The following is a 7,569-nucleotide window of genomic DNA, read 5'->3' on the forward strand; positions in this document are numbered from 1 at the left end:
TCATAGTATTTTCTTATTAGATCAATATTATTTTTTCGGGTAAAAGTTACACTAATATTATTATAAATATTATATATCACATGCAACCCTTCTATATATGTTAGGAAAATTTTTATGTGTTTAGTCTTTTTATTGATATATTGGTATGACAAGTACGGTTTGATTGCCAATTAAAAGTTTGTCATGTTTAGTATTGTGTAATGAGAAAAAGGACCATGAAAGAACGTCCAAAAGACAGCTAAAGGTAGTCAAAGAAAGCGAGAATAAATTCTCTCAGTTGTTAAAAAAATTTGAGAAAATAAAGTGTAATTTTTAATTTTTTATTATTTTTTTTATATTTTTTTGTCACACTTAAAAAATTAATAGTGAGAGATTACACTTTATTCTCTCAATTGTTAAAAAAAATTGAAAAGATCCATTCTTAAGAAAAAAATTTGTTTGGTAAGATAACTGAATTAGAGTAAACTGATAGCGGCTCTTGGCTAAAAACTTTGTGCATATAGGCACTAATAAAATTTGTAATTTTTCTATATGTGCCTCTTGAATCTTGATCCCCTCCACCATATATATAGGGTAAATTATTGAAGTGTTTGGAATTTAATAAAAAAATAAGTAAAAATAAAAAGTAATATCTTATTTTTTAATATTTATTTTATATTTTTATTTTTTAATAATTTTTAAGCTTTTAAGATTTTATAAAAAAAAAAGAAAAAGAAATGCTAACTGCAATGATCAATTAAATAGCATGTTTATTATCTACTATTTCTAATTGATCATTGTAGTTAGAGATGCACATAATTCGACCCGATTCGAAGATTTAGTCTGGACTGAAATACTTTAGGGATAATTTGGTGTGATTTTATCGGGTTTAGATCCGGATAAGGATCTCAAATATAGGCCTGATTATTATTTAGGGTTGGATCTGGATCAAGGTGAATCTGGCTTCATCCAGCACATGTGTACTTTAAGGGACTAAAAAAGGTATATATATTTTAAATTAATTTTAATATTATATTATATTATTATAAGTTTATTGTTTTGTTTTTAATCATATTTGTTGAATTAGGAAATAGATCAAAAAGCATGAAATTAGAATTTATGGACACATTCAAATTCAAGTATAGTTACCAACTTCTTTGTAATAAGTATTTTTTTTTTCTTCTTTATAAATGGGTGTATCATAATTTTTTGACATAAAATTTATCATGATCCGGGCTTCACCCAGTGAGACCCGATTTTAATGTGGCCCAAAAGTAATGTGATTTTACTGGATTTAGGGTTGAATAAGAATCTAAAAAATAGACCCAATCATTATTTAGAGTCGGATCTGAGTCAAGGCGAACCCGGTTTCAGCCGGCCCCATGTGCACTTAGCAAGACCACCCATCCCCTACCAGGAACCCTAACTCCTTGAGCCCTCTCTCAGTCTCTCTAGCGCTGTGTCTCAACATCGAACCTCCTCCTTCTTCTCCGCCATCGACGCTGCCGGACAGCACCATCGCGGCGGTGATGTCCTTTCCTCCCCCTCTCCCTCTCCCTTCCTTGTAGGCTCATAGCACTCCTCTTTATCCTTCATCCTCAACGGCTCCACACACCACCTCTCCAGCAACCGTCTCCTCCACGAACCAACAGCCGCTGTCGTCCTCGACGAACCGCAGCAGCACACACCAGACGCAGTCGAAGCTGCCGCCATTCGTCACCTGTCTCTCATTCGTCGCCTGTCTTTCGTTCGTCGTTGAAGCCGTATCGCTGTCCAGTCTCTTCTTCTCCGTCATTGAAGCAGTGTTGTCCTTCCATTTCTAGTTTTTGGCTCATCGCCGCCACCGTCTCACCATCATGCACCTCCGTCGTCCTCTATAACGGAGCCTAAGTCTCAGGTTGTTGTTTTTTGTTCTGATTTTATTTATTTTTTTAATTCTGGTTTAGTCTTCTTATGGATTCAGATTTTGTTTTTTAATTCTGAACTTTTTGTTCTGTTTTTATTTAGGATAATTCTGGTTTAGGGTTGGTTTTGAATTTTTGTTTATTCAATGTTAATGCAGGAAAGGGGAAGGTGAAAGAGGAAGAATTTGTGGAATTAGTGCACCACATGAAAATTGTGGAATTAATTTGGTTGTATTTTTGATTCAGTTTGGTTCTATATCTTGATTCAGTTTGGAATTGGTAAGAGCAGTGGCTTGCCACCACATGTTCCAAGTTGAGACTCGATACTCTGTTAACCCTACGTCACAAGAGGTGATCAGGCACTTTAACGCCCCGTGAATGTCCCCCCAATGAGCAAAATTTATTTATGAATGAGAAAAAGCTATGCATAGACTCTTAGGGATGCGCGTACGAGGGATTATCCAGGGTTTAGCAACCGGACATGTCGGATTGGCTTTATAACCGACAAATAAGACTCATCAGCCATAGGATAGACATACATCATATGCATATGTTTGATTTTCTTGTTTGTGTATTACTTGGGAGTGCCTATGTGAATTAATATGCCTAATTGTTATACTTGTTACTTGCATTATTTGTACTCTAATTATGATTGTCTTGGTTTGTTTGTTTGTGTAGTACCACCGGAGTTTGGAGGATTGGAAGAAGGCGGATGATTGAGGGTTTTGGTTAGAGTTTGGTTAAGTTTAGGAACTTTAGAGAATTACCCCTATTTATGGTTTCTGTTTTAAATTTTTAAGTTTTACAATCTGAGTGTCGGAGTTCTAAGATTGCTTCTGGCTTTTCCAGGGCCTTATATCTTATGTATGCGGCACCATTACCATGCTGAGAACCTCCGATTCTCATTCTATACGGATATTTGTGTTTTCAGATACAGGTCGAGAGGCACCTCACTAGGTGTCTGGAGTTCTTTAATTTGCAGCGAAGTGGGACTTTTGGGATATTATATTTCGTTCTGTTAGACCTATCTATATGTATAGAACTCTCCTTATATATATGTTTTACTTTTGCACTTCATAAAGGTTATATGGAGAACTATATTTTCTTTTTGGGTATTTTGGGACTTTGGATTTATATGTATGTATGTAAATATTTTTCGGCCACTCTTAATTTCGCAGACTAGGTTCGGATATGCTCCATCTTTATTTAATTCATTTTTAATTGATGTGGGCATTCATTAAATTCACAATAAAATTAACATCTAATGAGATAGTTTCAGCAAAAACTTAAAAAGTAATCATTGTTGCGTACGTTATCTAATTCCTGAAATTAACTGTACGTTTAAACAAACTTTCATAAACAAAAAATTTAAAAAAGACTAATCTAAAGAGTCAAACTTTATATACGCTTCTTAACTATTTAGATATAATCATTGTTTTCGTAGTTATTTTTCATATAAATAATACATGAAATACGCCAAAACAATAATAGAGTATGTTCTTTGTAATTCTACTCGACTTTTTTTATATAGCTCGTTCTTTTAAAATATCGTTAAGATCTTCAAATAGGATGAGTTAGTTTGGGTTGTAAAAGAACACGAGGCGTAGGTAGGTTACTTGACGCTCAAGTTAGTATATAAAAAAAAATTTTAAGGTTAAGATAATGGATTTTGAACATACTTACTATCTTTTTTCAATGCTAATTTATAGATTAAATGTATTTCGTAACCTGTTCATCAGTTTTGATTCAATGATAAATGACAATGAAATATTTTTATGAATTTAATTTTAATATACTGTCAGTATAAAATAATTTTATACGTGTATTTAATTACGTAATATCATATCAGTGAAAATTGATGGTTATCAGTGGCTAAGAGAAGATGGTTGAATCTTAACCCCTTTTTTTTTCACTTGACAACACTTGCTGGACTTTGAAACCTCTTCTGGAAATTTTTTGTCTTTTTATCCCGTACCCAACCATAAAACTTTTTCTTTTGTCTCGTACCCATCTACGAGATTTTTCTTTTTGTCTCGTCAGTCAGCACGAGATATTTTTGGTTTTATCCTGTGCAGCAGAAACAGAAATAGAGTAGAAGAGAGAATATTACACCCAGATATATCCTGGTTCAGCTGCTAAGTGCAATGCAGCCTACATCCAGTCTCTATCACAACAATGATGGAATTTCACTATAATCTTTCTTGATTACAAACACCAATTATCCCTAGGAATTACCCTTTCTATCTGGGACAAGTCCAGAATCTAAACCCAAACTGAACTTGACTTGGTCACTGCCAAGCTTTCAACTGTAAAGTGCTAACCCAACTTACAAGGGGATTCCCACAGAATCATGAAACACAACACATATGTACAAAGGAACTCTAAGGACATCTATGGCTTTTTCTTTTAATTTTGCACTCTCTACCTTTTTCCGCTCTATGGCTTTTTCATACAAACCTCACTGTTTGTCTTTTTCCATGAGACTCAAGACATGACAAAATTAAACAGAAAAATATAAAATGAAGAACATTGAAGGAGAAGAAATCTGTTAGCTTGGGGAGATATAGAAAATCTATGCTCACTCTTTTTCTTTTCCTTGAATCAACCCTAACTGTTCACCCTTACTTATAAAGAGAAGCCTTCAAGGTTGAAACCAAACAAACCAAGCCAATCTTCTTCTTCTTCAACTAGAACCGGTTCGGCCAGAGAGAGAAGAGATAACTCATGCAAAATCCAACATGCAATTACCTCTAGTCCTTCCTTGGTCACCAATCTTCATCAATCCGAGCTCTTCATCCTTGCCTTGCTCTCCAAGATGAACTTCTGGCCCTTGATGCTTCATGATGATGATAGCTTCATCTACTTCAATCTCTGCCTCTTCCATCACGTAGCCACTGTAGCTACCTCCTATGATGGTTGAACAGAATCAGAGACAAGCCATCCTCTCCAAGATTTTTCTCTTCTGACCGAGATCTTCTCTTCCATTTTTGGTATGGAGGAGCCAAGATCTCTTCACAAAATCTTACCACAAGTGAAAGAGGATCTTAGCCACAGCATACTTTATGTTTTCTTTTTCTTGCCATAATTGTGATGGTCTTGTTGCTTGCGCTATCTTCTTTTCGGTGGCTAGGTGTAGCTTCCATGGTTGCTGGGTAATGACCGAAAGAGAAGAAAGAAAGATGAGAGAGAAAATGGAGTTAGAAGAAAAGCAATTAATTGAAATAGAACAAATTAATTAAAATGGAGTTGCTTTTACTTCCCTTGCTGAGTAGCGTGTTGCATTAAACCAATCAATCATGTCAATCATACTTTTTCTCTCTTATTTATATTTCCAATGCTAGCAAATTAAATTTTGAAATCCATCCCTCGATAAGAAATGGAATCCATTGGAAGCATGAAACCAATTTGCTTTCTTTCAATGGGTTTCGGACCAAGTATTGGATCTTTTTCCATCAAAGTTGATTTGGGCTAATTAGGATCAATTCTGGCACAGTAACAAGAATAATAATTCAGCCACAATAAACAAAGCATTTTTGCATCAATGCTAAATGTATTTATAAAACACTTGGGCTTGTAACATTTTCTTTTATTTTCGGCCCAAATCAGAACCTGCATAGCAAAAATAATTTTCATCACCATATATGAATTAATATTTTTGCATTTAATTAGATTAATAATGTTTAGTCATTACAAATGTTATTTTAGAGTTTTTCAAACTCATAAAAAATAATTATCTTTTAGCCTCTTATTTCTATTTGTTCCATTTCAGTGTATTGAGCTCTTTTGTTAAAAAAAATTACCTTTTAGTCTTTCATATTAATCACGTGAATAATAGTCATCTAAAATAACGAATGTAATTGTACTAACTGTAAAAATGCTTTACATTATTAGTATATCAAAATTAAACTCTACTTTTATTAACTTGTATATATTTTGATATTTGAGTTTGTTGTAACAAACTTAAACGTATACTTTGGTTTATAATGCTTAACCGAGTTATAACACACAGTCGAATTATAATGGACAAATCAGAATATATGACGCGTGTTAAAAACAAAATCCAGATTTATAATTGTTAGGAACAAGAGATTAAATTGAAGAAATAATTTGTATATTATTAAGTGTATTTAAGTTGTTTAGAATGATATAATATAGAAGAGTATTTATAGGTGTTAAGAGAATCGAAATAATAAAGACATAATATTCTATAATAAATATTCAGATATACTAAATAATGCTAATTGATCATAATTATATTCTAACATCCCTCCTCAAACTCAAGTGACAACTTGAGTTTGAAACTTATTGAAAACAAAAAAAAAATTTGCATAAATTGATAGAACGGATGCAGACGAAATTGCTAGAAAAAAGCGTAGATGGAACTACCGCTATTTGAAGGAGCGCAGACGAAACTGTCTGAAAGAAGCGCAGACGGAACTATCGCTGTCTGAAGAGTGACAAAGTGCGAAGAGATGCAAACATTGACAAAAAGAGGAAAAAATAGCACGGAAGAATAATATAGTGATGATTTCACTAGAAGAAAAACAATCTATCCTCCTCAAGGAGGATACCATGGTTCTGATACCATGTTAAAAATAAGAGATTAAATTGGAGAAATAATTTGTGTATTATTAAATGTATTCAAGTTGTCTAAAATGATACAATATAAAAGGGTATTTAATTTATAGATGCTAAGAGAGTCGAGATAATAAAAACATAATATCTTATAATAAATATTCAGATATACTAAATAATGCTAATTGATTCTAATTATATTCTTAAAAATAATTATTTCACAAAACTATCAATTTTTTTTTTTAATTAGAAACTTTCATAGATCTTATCAGTTTTATGTTCTGATAACTAAGATCCTCTTTAAGAAGCAAGTTTAGAACAAACTTATAAAATTTCAATAACTAACCAAAAAATAAATCGTAATAAAAAAAAATCAAGATTTTAAAACGCTAGTGATATATAAAGAGATATCTGATTTTCCCTTTTAATTTCCTTGCTAAATGATCAAACTAAATTGATTGATGATAACAAAGGCAATAGCTCAAAATAATGAAATCCACCTAGTTTTCAACTAAAGCTTTTATTTAAATAAAAGAGAAAAAGATAAATAGGTCCTTAATTTTTTGTTCCATGAACATTTTTGTCCCTGACCATTGAAAAATACTTTTAAGTCCCTGACCTTCACAAAACTTGGACGAATTAGTCCCTCCGTCCAAATGCCTCCGTCAGGGGCTGATCCGTCCAAGTTTTGTGAAGGTCAGGGACTTAAAAGTATTTTTCAATGGTCCTTTTATTAATTGTTGCGCACTAACATACAATAATAGCAAACAAAGAAACCAAAATAATGCTCCCAAAATATGTGATATCTTTTTTCCTCTTTAATTTAAACCAACAGAACTCTCGTCAATTGCAATAACCTTTTGTGTGAGAAAGACATAAACTCAATTAATCTTGATCGACTTTAATTTAGATTCTTTTTTTGACCATGAATGTTACATTTAATTTAATTATTCTCGCAAACAATTTGGAACGATATGGTAAGATAAAGTAGGATAGGATGATAGGGTCTTCATGATATATTGCATGAAAAGCAAGTCATATTATCATATCCTCCAGCCTGTTTTTCATCTGAATTATTATTATTTTTTTTTTTGTACCTTTTTCATCTAAA

The 7,569-nt window shown here is 32.6% G+C and overlaps 1 long non-coding RNA gene across 1 annotated transcript; it reads left to right on the forward strand.

Annotated features, from left to right (window-relative positions):
• LOC110271655 lies at positions 1,824-2,154 on the forward strand. The gene is made up of 2 exons (XR_002362219.1): positions 1,824-1,876; positions 2,042-2,154. It is a non-coding gene; the product is annotated as an uncharacterized LOC110271655 (long non-coding RNA).

This window comes from Arachis ipaensis, chromosome B05 (genome assembly GCF_000816755.2).
Source record: "Arachis ipaensis cultivar K30076 chromosome B05, Araip1.1, whole genome shotgun sequence".
Taxonomy (NCBI): domain Eukaryota; kingdom Viridiplantae; phylum Streptophyta; class Magnoliopsida; order Fabales; family Fabaceae; genus Arachis; species Arachis ipaensis.